Genomic DNA, 14240 nt, shown 5'->3' on the forward strand with positions numbered 1-14240 from the left:
GATTTCAGTCCTAAATGCTATTGCTCTACTTTGTGTTTCCTTGTTCTCAACCCACCCACTGGAAGAAATACTTTCTCGGTATCAACCCTGTTGAATCGCTTTATTGTTTTAAACACTCAATTAGATCATCCCTCAAAATTATAAACTCAAGAGAATGCTAGACAAGTTTACCCAACCTGGCCTCATAACTTAACCCTTTAAGTTCTGGAATTATTCTAATTAATTGGCACTCTACCCCCTCCAAGGCCAATACATCCTTCATGAGGTGTGGTACCTAAAACTGTAGGCTTGAAACTTTTCTTTTCCATTTCTGCCCTTGTTTTCCTCTTAATTCATGAAGTACAGGTCAACAGGTTCTGCTACCTTGCCCAAGTGGCCAGTGGTCACCCTCAAGCCTAAACAGAATGGAAACAGGAAATTCGACTGTTTAGATGTCTCAATTTGTTGCACTTTCGCCACCACTCCAGAGACTTGAACACATAAATCCAGGCTGACATACCAGTGCAGTGCTGTACTGTCAGAGGTGCCGTCTTTCAGATGAGGCACTAAGCCGAGGCTCCATCTGCCCTCTCTGGTGGACGTAAAAGATCTCGGGTGTTCTGGCCAATATTTAGACATCATCCAGCATCATTAAAACAGTTTGGCCTAGAAATTGGTTACCTTTGCCTTGGCCGTTAACGTTGGTTTTCTGGTAAAAAATGGCGGCTGCCTTATTTCCGGCCGCCTCCAGCATAGGACACGGCAAGCACTACAGCGCTGACTCCTGAAATGTAAATAAGCAGATTGTGACATCAATCAGCATGTAACACCTGACTTGACGCCACAAATGCAAACTTGGACCTTTTCACTCACCATTTCGCTGGGTCCTAAATCCGCACAGAAAAGTGTGCATGAAGCAGCCCTGCACAAATGCTGTCAGTGCTTCCTAAAGGGACATATGCATCTTTCAGGTAAGTTTGGATTTAAGCTTTCGGATTGTTTTTTAAAAATATTTTATTGAAGTAAAACAGATATTAAAAGTTGTTAAAGTGTGCAGGGAGTACAAAGAGTGCTGCTGGATGCTTGCAAGGGTTTGGGTGGTAAAGGAAGGTCTCTGAGAAGCCAGAAAATGCGGCAAATACTCAGTAGGTCAGGCAGCATCCGTGAAGAGTGAAACAAAGTTCATGTCTCATGTCAAGTTGCTGCCTGACCTTTGAGTATTTCCAGCATTTTATGCTTTTATTTCAGATTTGCATCATCTGTTCGCAGAGGGAAACGCAGAAGAGGAGGAAACAGAAGGAAGGATGCATCCCAGAGAGTCCCTTTCTGGCCATGATTTCCATATCAGTGACTGCGGTACCAGTGACCACAACCCCAATTCCCCTTTCAAGATTTGTCCCACACCTTACCTTCCCTCTGTTACTGATTATCACAGTGTTCTCAATACTGAAATAAAAGTCACCACAAAGCAAATTTTCCAATCCAACTTTATACATCTCGAAGACATGAAGAATTCAACTAATGACTGTCTTGTGTGTGACTTTACTTAATATATTGATGTCATGCAGTGCTACCCCAATGGCTGTAGCAGGGCTGCAGCATGGCTGGTGGAAGGCTGCTGACTTTCAGTGGGGACACTGCAGATGGCCTTGCAGGATGACCTCAAGGAGCTCGTGGCTGGGAGTGATGACATTCCTTCTTCTTCTTCTTCACTCTACTCTCCCTCTTCTACATCAACCGCTGGCTAGGCAGGCTGGATTTCTTTGAGCACTGGAGCCAAGTCATGGGGGCAACAATCCTGGTAGTGACAGCCTCCGTGATCTTGTCCCATATCCTTCTTTCTGAAGAGCCCCCTAGTCCCTGTAGTTAGAGGATCTCTCTTGCAATGTTGATTGCACAAATCTGGCTCCAGTGCCCAAAGACGCTTCATAACCTCAGACCAGTGATCAAAGTCAGTGAATGCATTTTCAAAAGCCGTCTCATACCAACTGCAATAAACCTCACACACTGTTCATTGCACAACCCCCACATCATTCACCTACCAACAATTTGTAGAAACACAAGGCACACCTCCACCCCCTTGGAGGAGACAGTGCTGGCAATTCTTGGCAGCGACATGGCTGAACCCTTGGCCAGAGGTAGGGTTGAAAGAACACAAGATGCTGGTGTCCTCATACATTATCCTGGGTGCCCCTTCCCTGGCTTGCTGAGACATTTGTATTAGTGCTGTGGCACTTCTACCATTTTTTACATGCGGAAGGCAGTTCAGCTTTAAGGGATCAATACTGCTTTCCAAAATGACAGCCTTGCTTTAATAGCACGCTGCTCTTGCTCCAGGGATGCTACGGCCACACTACATTGGGCCTCCTGCTGAGACGAGTGTTGCCCTCCAGGTTTCACGCTGCTCTAATGTAAATCAGCAGGCAGCACCAAAATACCGGTGCTGCCTGTACAATTATTGCGGCCGGCTGTTAGCTTTGGTCAACAGTGGCACCTTCTGGCCCACTCTAATTACTAGGCCAGAATATGGTCATTATCATATTCCTGTCTATGGGTCCCTGCTGTGCACAGATTGGCTGCTAAATACAACAGAGCCTGCACTTCAAAGAAAAAATACTTCATTGACTTGAAAGTGCTTTGGGACATCCTGAGGTCATGAAAGATGCTATATCAATACATGTTCTTTCTTTCTAAGAAGTATCATTATGAAGCCATATCCTGTCCATACCCAACTATCATACACACACATATTTTCCAGTAGGGGGTAGGGCACTGGAATGCAATCTGTTTTCTCTCCATAGTCCAGAGCTGCTAAATCTTCTTGATAAATAATGGGCCAGAATTTGCTGGAGTGGTGCATCGAGTGGCACATCCAGTTAGTTAGACTTGTTCCCTCACAACAACAACTTGCGTTTATATAGCACCTTTAATGTAGTGAAATGTCCCATGGCACTTCACAGGAGTGTTATCAAACCAAATTTGACATTGAGCCAAAGAAAATAATCCACAGGCCTTGGTTAAAGAGGTAGGTTTTAAGGAGCGTCTTAAATAAGGAGAGAGGGCTTAAAAAAATGTTGGCATGTAAAGTCAAGGAAAACCCAAAGATATTTTATAAATACATTAAGAGCAAGAGGCTAACTGAATAAAGAGGAGGGTTTATTAGAGACCATAACTGTAATCTGTGTGTGGAGACGAAAGACGTGGGTATGGTTCTTAATGAATACTTTCTGTCTGTTTTCGCAAAAGAGAGGGGCAATGCAGACATTGCAATCAGGGAGGAGGAGTACGAAATATTAGATGAAATAAACATAGTGAGAGAGGAAGTATTAAGGGGTTTAGCAGATTTGAAAGTAAATATATTCCAGGTCCAGATGAAATGTATCGCAGGCTGTTAAGAGAAGCAAAAGAGGAAATAGTAAAGGCTCTGGCCATCATTTTCAAATCATCTCTGGCTACAGGTGTGGCACCAGAGGACTGGAGGATTGCTAATGTTGTACCTTTTTTTAAAAATGGAGAAAGGGATAGACTGAGTAATTACAGTCAGCCTAACCTCAATGGTGGGAAAATGATTGGAAAAAATTCTGAGGGACAGGATAGATTTTCATTTCGAAAGACATGGATTAATCAAGGGCGATCAGCATGGATTTGTTATGGGAAGGTCGTGTCTGATTAAATCGATTGAACTTTTGAGGAGGTAACAAGGAGGGTCGATGAGGGCATTTGATGTAGTGTATACGGATTTTAGCAAGGCTTTTGATAAGGTTGCACATGGCTGATTGGTCACGAAAGTAAAAGCCCATGCTCTTTGTTGGCTGGCACAGACACTGTGCTATAAATTTCTATGATTGTTTGTATGGGCTCAAGTTTCGGACCCCCGCTAGAATGGTGCACATCAGAGAGGTCCGCCTAATTTGTCGAACAGAAATTGCGCCAAATACTTACCTCGCGATTCTCCGATATCTGTCGGCCTGTTTCCAGCTGGGCGCAGTGCCCTATCCCTGGCCGAAGGGACTTTGCCTCTAATCCGGGCTGAGTGACCTGACTGCTCTTACCTCTTCTGCGGTGGGCCCGCCCGGCATCTCCTGGGGGCGAACCCGCCCGAACTTCTCGTCGGCGATTGTGCCTGCCCGCCCGGCATCGCGCTGGGGGCGGGCCCTACCCGAAGTCCTCGTCAGCGGTGGGACCAGCCCACCTGGCATCTCCTGGGGCGGGCCCCGCCCGAACTCCTCATCGGCAGCAGGGCCGCCCAACCGGCATCTCCTGGGGGCAGGTCCCGCCTGAGCAGCTCTTCAGCAGGCTGGTGGAGGGCTCCGGTGCTGCAGTAAGTGAGTAGAAACTTTAAATTTTTTATTTATTGATTGATTTTTTATTTTTTTACATTTTTTATCTTTTTATTTTTTTTTGATTCATTGACTTATTGTTTGATGTATTGATTTATTGATTTATTTATCATTTATTATTGATGATGGCTCTCTATTGGTAAAAGTGAAGTGTTTAATGCTTTGTAAAATCCCCTAACTTCCCTTCCCCCCGCCCCCTATCTCTTGTACCTGCGCCTAATTTATAAAGTGTAGGCAAGGTTTTTCTGAGCATACAAAAATCGACACTTACTCCATTCTAAGTTAGTTTGGAGTAACTTTTCGCTGCCTAAACTTGCAAAACAGGCATAAGTGGCTGGTAACGTCCCCTTTGAAAAAAAAACTGTACTAAAACGATACTATTCTAACTAACTAGAACTGGAGCAAACAAAATGCTGAGAATTGCGATTTCTAAGATACTCCATACTAAACTAGTTGCTCCAAAAAAATAGGAGCAACTCAAGCCGAAACATGAGCCCAATGATTCTAAATGTCGGATAAGCAGTGTGACCAATCAAAGACTGTGGAGGGTTGAGAGAGGTGTTGATAAGATGGAGCTAGGTGTTGTCAGCGTACGCACGACATCCAGCATACGGAAGACACACAGCGTATGGAATCTGATGTGTTTTTGGATGATGTCGCCAAAGGGCAACATGTAGATGAGAAATAGGAAGAGGTCAAGGGTAGATCCCTGGAGAACTCCGAGATAACAGTGCAGAAGTGGGAAAGAAAACTCATTGCAGGTGATTCTTTGGTTAAAACAAGATAGATAAAAATGGAGCAGGTGAGGGCATCTCCGAGCCAACTGGACAATGGAGGAGAAACGTTGGAGTGGAATGGTGTGGTCAACCATGTCAAAGGCTGCAGACCCTTCGAGGATGATGAGGAGGGATATTTGACCTTGGTTACAGACACATTGGCCAGAGTGGATTGCTTGAGGAGGAAGGCAATGATGGCAGATCTCAAGTGGAGGACAGTATCTGAGTAGAGGGAACCATTAACAATATTAGCTAAAATAGAGGCCAGAAATAGAGGTTGGCTGGTCAGCAGTTTGTTACGAATAGGGGCGAGGGGGCAGGAGGTGGGTCCCATGGATAAGATGAGCTCAGAGAGCGCATGAGGGGTGATAGAAGAGAAACAAGAGAAAGATGCTAGTTCAGCACTAGGGCAGAAGGGAACCTTAAGGGAAGTTTGGCCTGATGGGCGAGGAGAAAGTAGGGAAGTGGCAGAGGCAGCTGAATGAATGGTCTCAATGTTAGTGACAAAGAAGTCCATGAGAAGTCCATGAGCTCCTCACACTTGTTGGAGGTGAGGATGAGGCGGCGAGGAGAGAAGAGTTTAAGAAAACAGTTCATAATGGAGGGTAAGTGCATTCCAGGATGATCCTGGAATAGTGACCAGTTTTGGTAGAGGAGAGCAGAACCCGATAGTGCTTTATGTGGTTAAACCAGATCTGGCGACAAATGGCTAAACTGGTTGTCCATCATAAATGTTCATGTCCGTGTTTATCTTCAGCTCAAAAATGTTCTGGCCTGAAAGTTGCTCGAAGTGCGAGCTGATAACGAACAATGGGGTATCTGGAATTAAAGGATTGAGAAACAACCAGACAAAGAACAGAAAAGGAAATAGGGTCAATTCGAGTCAAATCAGGTAGAGAAAGAAAAATAAAAAGAGGGAAAGAAAGATTGTCACATGACCCTTTATTGTATTTAGAACAGCAGTTGCATTACCACTGTAGTCCACTAGGTGGAGCAGTAGTCCACTATGGGGAGCTCTATTACACTTCTCCCTCCTTATTGAAGAAGTAATCATCACAAAATAATTATTATGTGTAACTTGCATGGTATGCACAACAAAAGATCCTCCACTTTTGTGCTTATCACCCAAAAATGGGTGATATTTACGGCATGGGTATTAAAAAAGGATTTTCAGATTGTCGGCAATGGGCGTTACCGTGAGCGATATCAAATGGGCGGTAGAGTTATATTTTTCTGACCTTCTGCCATAAAGTGTGGCTGTCCTTCGCAACAGCATGGCAATGCTCGATTCCCACAATTCAAGAGGTCAAGAATCATCATGAGATGTGCAGAAGAGGAGACAGAGAGAGAGGGAGCTCAGAGGCACTGAAAGCATGTATGACTGTGGTGTGTGCTTGTTTGGTTGTTGTGGGAGGAATGGCGGAGATTCACCAGCAGCAAAAAACCTACTAAGCACCAATAACATAGTTGGCACTGAGTTTTTGTCCAACAAATAAGATATAACATGGAAGGGATGGAGGAGGCCCTGGAGCTGGTAGCCAGGAATACTGGTGGCAGAGGGCTCCCAGTGGTCCTGGAGCGCCGCATTGCACACCAAAATGATGCACCCCCTTTGCCAACCACACAGGAGAGCCAGCAGCAACATCTTGCTTATGGCTCAGAGCATGCTCCCACCTCAGGACCGTCCTCTCCTGTATCCATCCAAGCAGCGCTTCGGCAGTCACCCACCCCCCCACCCCCCGCCAATGAAGTATCAGCTGAGGACCTCCTCGGCCAGGTGGCTTGGAACCAGGAGGGGAAGGGGAAGGGGTAGAGGTGGGGAGGAGAAACGGAGCGGGGGGGGGGGGAAGAGTTGGTTTGTACAGAAATACTGATGATTTCAGACTAATGTTCAGCTTAAATGTTTTTTATTTAACAAAACCTTTTTGCACATAGGCTCAGATAGCTGCACCATTACACGCTGGTGATTCCTTAACATCAAAGGGTATAATCACACTTAACTTCAATCAAATTAAACTTTAACTGTCACCAGTGTGATGCCCACCATTGATGTACACCCAGCAGTGTGTCAGCCTTGTAAATAACACCAACGTTCTTTCAGACAAAGCGATCATTGATGAGCTCCTGACGTAAAGCTCTTGCAGTTATCATGCCATCATGGGCCCTTTCATGGGACTACAGGGGACATGGCTTCAGCATCAGCCTGATTGTCTGGGCCAATGTCAGCGTCCACCTCCTCGTCCTCCTCTTCCTCTCTCTGGTGAGGTGGACTGTCAGACTCATCAGGCAATTCTTGTCCTCTCCTGATAGCCAAGTTGTGTATCATGGAGCACATCACCAAGAATTGAGCTACCTGCTCAGGGTGGTATTGGAGCTCGCCTCCTGAGTGGTCCATGCATCTAAAGCGCTGCTTCAGCACTCCAATGGTTTTCTCCACAATATTGCGAGTTGCTCTGTGGCTCTCATTGTATCGTCTCTCGGCCTCAGTGTGGTTGTCATGCAAGGGGGGGTCATCAGCCAGATGGCGAGGCAATATTCTTTGTCCCCAAGCATCCAGCATTGACCTTGTGGCTCATTGTTAAACAAGTCAGATACAGTGCTCTCACGCAGGATCTGAGCATCATGGATGCTGCCCGGAAATTGAGCATTCACTGCATAATAATTTGCTGGTAATCGACAACCAGTTGGACATTCAGGGAGTGGAATCCCTTACAGTTCCTGAAAACTTCAGAATCCTGAAAAGGTGCCCGCATCGGGATGTGCGTACAGTCTATTGCTTCCTGCACCTTGGGGAAGTTTGCAAATCTGGAGTATCCTAGAGCCCTCTCACTCTGTGCCTCCCTGGTCACAGGGAAGCTGATCAAGTCTCTCCTGAATGTGTACAGGGCTTCAGTGACCTGTATAATGCAGCAATGTGTGGCAAGCTGAGAAAGTCTGCAAATGTCGCCAGCTGTGGCCTGAAAAGAATCCGAAGTGTAGAACGACAGAGCCACGGTGACTTTGAACTTGGTGGACAGTGCTGTACTGATGGTGCTGGCAGGCTGCAGATCTGCCCTTATCAGCTGGCATACCTCAGTGATAACCTCTTTGTGCAAGCGCAGTCTCCAAAGGCAGGTGGTGTCGGGCAAGTCGAAGTAAGAATGCTTCTCCTTATACTTGCCGGGGGTGTAACACCTGGTCCTCCTCATCTGGCTGTCACTTCATACATTGGGCACATAATGCAGTGGAGCATTCCTTCAGTGATGTCGAGTCTGCTACATGTAATTGGGCACCAAGAGAGGGTAAGAAAGGAGAGGCCCCATTGCAGTAGCTCTCTATTTTCTATCGATTGCTCACAAACAAGGAATGTACCGGGAATGTCCCGAAGAACACACCTCTACAATTCCAATCGGTCACAGTGTGGTCAAGATGATTTTAGAGATGTTCACATCAACTCCAAAGACCTGCAGAGTACATCTGAACTCCGCTGAGGTTGAAGCACAGCAGCCTTTTAAAGGACGCGACATGTGATCTATAACATGGCATCCATAACGCTGCGATTCATCCCGTTAGTTCCACTTTTTGTGGGCGGTTTTTTGAATGAGCGATATTGTGGGCGATATGTGTGCAAACAGGTGAAATTAACGATGGACGATCTCCATGGCCGCTAGTTTAGGTAAATATGATCTTTACGACAAAAAACAGTGGGCGGGCGTTAATATTGAATCTTGGTGTTAATTCCGTGTAGATAGTAATGCTGAGTGATATTATGGCGGTTGAATGCACCTATTCTGCTGATTCCACCCAAAAGAAGTGGGCGGGTGGTAATATTTTTTCTTGGCGTTAAGCACATGGGGAAAGTACCGCTCACCGATGTTTTCGAAAAATGTCCGGCAGTTTCCATTTTGTGCCAAAATGGGTGCTATATGGGCATCATATGTCATTTCAGCAGTAAAATTGGCGTTAAGTGGGTCTTAAGCAGGCAGAAAAAGTGGAGGTTCTAGCCCATGGATTTATTTTTCCATATTTACAAATCAAACTGAACCGCTGGTTTTCTGTTTGGAAGAGTATACCTTCGCTCTTGAACAGAACTTTCCAAACTTGGTGTTGAACTTAGGCTCATTCTAGGCTGAGCCTGAGGAGAATTTTTGTCCTTGGGTAGCTAGTGACCTCCATTTGAACTCTCTGCAACTTCAGACTGCTTGTCTGCCTTACTCAGACTCTGAATTAAATTCTGACATTCTCTTGGACTTGTTTCCAGTACATCTGATGTAGGATTTGTTACTGGTACGCTACTTCTAACAAGACTATCTGACTCATCAGAAATAATCCATTCATTCAAACTTTCAACTCCTTCTGTTAGTAAAATATGATCAATGTGAACAAACCTAACCTGTCCATGAGCAAACATCTTGACCAAATATGTGAGAGGGCCACATATTTTCATTACTCTTCCTGATAACGACTTTAACCATTTATGGTGATGGTTCTTTGATTCAATCTCATATTTCTCTCTCTTACTCGATCTGTATCATGATTTTCTTTCTGGCTTTAACAACGAGAACCTGGTTCGTTTGAGAAATAACTCTGCTGATGTTCTACCAGTAGTTTTATGAGGAGTATTACGTTAAGTAATTAGAAAATTTGCTAATTTGTGGTCCAACAACTGCTGTTTCTTTGGATTTGGATCCAAAATTTGCTTGATGAGGGCATGTTTTACAATTTGTACTGTGTGCTCTGCTGCACCATGTGAAGCAGGGTGGTATTTGATATGTTTCACACCATTTCTGCTCATGAACTGTGCAAATTCTTCTGAACAAAATTGCGGCCCATTATCAGACACAATTTCTTCTGGGAGGCCACATGAAGAAAACAATCATCACAAATTGTCTAGTGTTTTAATTGTTGTTACTTTCTGCATTGGAAACACCTCTACCCACTTGGTCAAGCAAATTGCCAGGTGCTGGTCATGAAGATCTCCAAACAATTTGGACCTGAACTTATTTGGAATAACTACTCTTGCACCCCACATGATACAATCTTTATCCACTGATAATTCATTCCTACGAACGAAGTATGGATGAATATCTTCCACTTATACGAGATTTGGCCATCCATTTGCTATATAATCATATACCTTTGACATAACTGGGTCATGTTTGGTTGCTCTACCAATCATTTCAGCTGTGACTGGCAATTCATCAATGTATGAAAAATAGAACACTTCTTCTATCTTAGAGATAATGTCCTCAGTTTCTTGTCTTTTGAGTTCTTGCTCAACTTCCTCTTTGAGTGCGTATGGTACGGGATGTGGCTTGCAGTAAGCTGATCTTGTGTCCTTCTGTAGTCTGACATTCGCCTTGAATATTGCAACTTAATCCCTCAACCTGATGCTGCACTCCAAGGGGTAGAAATTCAGTTGCGTCCCGTTTGGTGGTGGTAATACTCGCAAGGCGCGAGACTTTGGAGCAGATGCAGAAGTCTCAACTCTCATGAGAAATTGGAGTTACCGCCCCCGAAAGGAAGCAGGGCGCACTTCTTGGGAGCGGGGTGCACGGCTCAGCAAGGCTACATATTGGGTCACGTAGCGCTGCTGCATATGAGACACTCGTCTCTGAATTAAAGGGAAAGGCCCAAGCTGCATACTCTGCAGATTGTGAACACACCTACCCAGACCAACAGGGAGTGGAGGTACCGGGCTGAGCGATTGCGACACGTACTCCGCGTCCAAAGCTGCAGTGGTGAGGGAAAAAGTCGACATTTTTTTGACGAGCAGCCAGCCACCTCCCATCTTTCACCCTGCTCGCGGTTGGCCACCTGGTATGTGTCCCCTGAAGCTGTTGCTGTCATCACGTGGTACAGCTTCAGAGGGTGATACTTAATTTAGATTCCAGGGGCACTAACGGGAAGCGAAAATGACCCCAATTTCTCTTCCATAGTATTTACATACAATGACTGTGAACACATGGACATATCAAGAGTTGCTTCAAAGGTCCTGAATCTTGAAGCTTCAAACAGACTAGTTACCACATCCAATCCAACAATCAGTACAGAGTAGGCTAAAATTATACAGGATAATTGGCATTGTAGTACAGATTGAACCTCCCTTTTCCGGCATCCTCAGGACCTGGCCTCGGCCGAATAAGGGATTTTGCCGGTTAAAGGGAGGTCAGCTTGAGGAGGGGTGGGGGAGCTGGCCCGAAGTCGGGGAGGGGGGGGAGGAGGTCGGTGCCCCAGGCGGGCCCGAATTGTTGGCGGGCCCTTGGCGGACCGAGATTCGGCGAGTGCCCAGTAGGCCGAGTATTAGTGGGCCCAGCGGGCTGGGTGTCGGCACGGCCTCAGCGAGTGTCAGCGCAGCCCCCGGCGGGCCAAGTGTCGGTGCGGCTCGAGCGAATATCGGCGGGCCCCCAACTGGCCGAGTGTTGCCGCAGGCCGAACGTCGGCAGCCCCAGCAGGCCAAGTATCGGCGGGGACTCAACGAGCCCAGTGTCGGCGGGCTCCAGCGAGAGTCGGCGCGGCCCCAAAGTCAGGGTGGAGGTCAGCCGCGTTCTGCGCATGCGCTCCCATCCACCAGAATCATGCCAGACGAGGGGTGGTACTGGACAAGGGAGTCCCGGGTAAGGGAGGTCCAACTTGGAGTGCTTTTCAGAAAGTTGTTGCTTTGAGTTGGTAACATGGGTTAGTGGCTATTTGTCAGTCGAAGTCATAGTTTTAAAGGGACCCTATCTTGATGAAAAGATTTGTTAAGTGAAAAAGAATTATTCAAAACACGATGCATGAATTTTGTTGAAACGCATCATCCCATTTTTACATGATAACGTCATTAAAAAAGATGATGCATGATTATTCAGTCTCAAAATTAGGTTTACCCAATCTTTATTTTAAAAGAGTTTGTGTACTTTAAGGTCGCTTCCCAATTGAGAATTTTTAATCAGACTGTTCAGAATCAGAGAATGGTTTCAGTACAGTAGGAGGCCATTTGGCCCATCAAGTCTGTGCCGGCTCTAAGCAAGGGCACCTCAACCAGTCCTACTCCCCCGCCCTTTCCCCGATGCACTGCAATTTTTTTTCCTTCAGGTACCTATCCAATTCCCTTTGAAAGCCACAATTGAATCTTCCTCCACCACCCTTTCAGACAGTGCATTCCAGATCCTAACCACTCACTGTGTAAAAAAAGTTTTCCTCATGTCACCTTTGGTTCTTTTGACAATCACATTAAATCTGGTTCTCAACCCTTCTACCAATGGGAACAGTTTCTCTCTAATCTGTCTAGATTCCTCATGATTTTGAACACCTCTATCAAATCTCCTCTAAATCTTCTCTGCTCTAAGAGTACAACCCTAACTTCTCCAGTTTAACTGAAGTCCCTCATCCTTGGAATCATTCTTGGCCTTGAAACCTCGGCCTCCCCGGTACTGAGTGTGTATGGACCTGGGAAGGCATCGCAAAAGCCGGTTTTCGGTGCGCAATGTGCATGCGCCAAAAACTGGCTTTTTTGATCTGTCAAATTTCTGGCTTGACAGATCCTCCACATCTCGGGGAGAAGGACATTCCTACGGCGGAGAGTGGGCTATTTGCCCATCTCTTGCCCTGTGAATGTCCATAAAACTCTTGTCGCTGGTAAAAGCAGACGGAAAGCCTACTTTTAACAGTCTAAGAGTTTTAAAGCATACAAAAACATATAAAATAAAATTTAAAAACACATTAAACCCTGCCCACTAAGGTAAGTTTATTTTAAACCATAACTAAAACTTTTTTTAAAAATTGGCAAATTTTTTTTTCAAAAACATTTATATCAACTTTAATTTCTATAATGTATTTACGTGAGTTTTAAAAAAATATTTTATGTAGTGTTTGGGTGTTTCGGGGTGTTTCTCATTCATAGCAATAGGAGATTCGGACTTACGAAACTCGTATTACTATGAATGAGAAAATACTTTACTGTGATTGGGTGTCCAGGCCCACATGACTCCTACGGATGTCCCAACGTGCACGTGCCCCGTTGCGCAAGAAGAGGAGGCCTCAGGACCAGGATGTCTGGTCGACGCAGCAGGAAAAAGTAGGTACGGATCTTTTTTGCCATTTTCTGGCGAGCGTCCACGGGAAGCAGAGGACTGGGATTTCAGGAAATGTGTAAATCTTTTCTGCACCCTCTCTAAGGCCTTCACATCCTTCCTAAAGTGTGGTGCCCAGAATTAGATACAATACTACAGTTGAGGCCGAACCAGTGTTTTATAAAGATTCATCATAACTTCCTTGCTTTTGTATTCTGTATTTCATTTATGAAAGAGGTGTGCTGTCTGTCTGTTCCTGTAGAGTATTGAAACCTGTACCGGAACAGATAGGTTAACTTTTATTTGCTTGATTAGAACTCCTTGCAAAGAGTGAACAGTTTAAGATATCCATATCCATAGTCTGGTATGTGTGTATACATATGTATATATATATAGAGAGAGAGATATGTTAGCAGTTTTGCTACTAAAGCCATAAGAACATAAGAATTAGGAGCAGGAGTAGGCCATACGGCCCCTCGAGCCTGCTCTGCCGTTCAATAAGATCATGGCTAATCTTCGACATCAACTCCACTTTCCTGCCCAATCCCCATATACCTTCATTCCCTTAGAGTCCAAAAATCTATCTATCTCAGCCTTGAGTATACTCAACGACTCATCATGCAGAAGGCTTGCACAAGGTATAGCATTGTCAGTATTGCCCCCACGATTACATTTTACCTTTGCAAGAAGCTCAAAATGGCAGGCAGGCAGGACAAGACTCTTTGTTCTCTCTCCCCGCAAGGTCTGCATGACCACACCCAGGTCTGAGCAGGTGCAGTGATCGGGAACCCCGGACAGCCCTCAAAACCCCTGTGCTTCAGTTGATACATAGTGTAGGCTTCTGATGCCTTCCACAGCAACCCCCCACCCCCCCGCCTTATTGCAGCAGCTAACTGCGACATTCCCTCCCTCATGTGCCTTGACAGTATGTCAACGACCTCCAGCATTCCCTCCCTCATTTTCGCCGACAGTGTCTCACCTACCTGTGACATGCCCTCCCTCATGTTGAGCAACAATGTGTCAACTACCTGCAACATTCCCTCCCTCGTGTCCACTGACAGCGCATCAGCTACCTGTGACATTCCCTCCCTCACGTTCACTGACAGTGTTCC

This window comes from Pristiophorus japonicus, chromosome 1, assembly GCF_044704955.1.
Source record: "Pristiophorus japonicus isolate sPriJap1 chromosome 1, sPriJap1.hap1, whole genome shotgun sequence".
Lineage (NCBI taxonomy): Eukaryota > Metazoa > Chordata > Chondrichthyes > Pristiophoridae > Pristiophorus > Pristiophorus japonicus.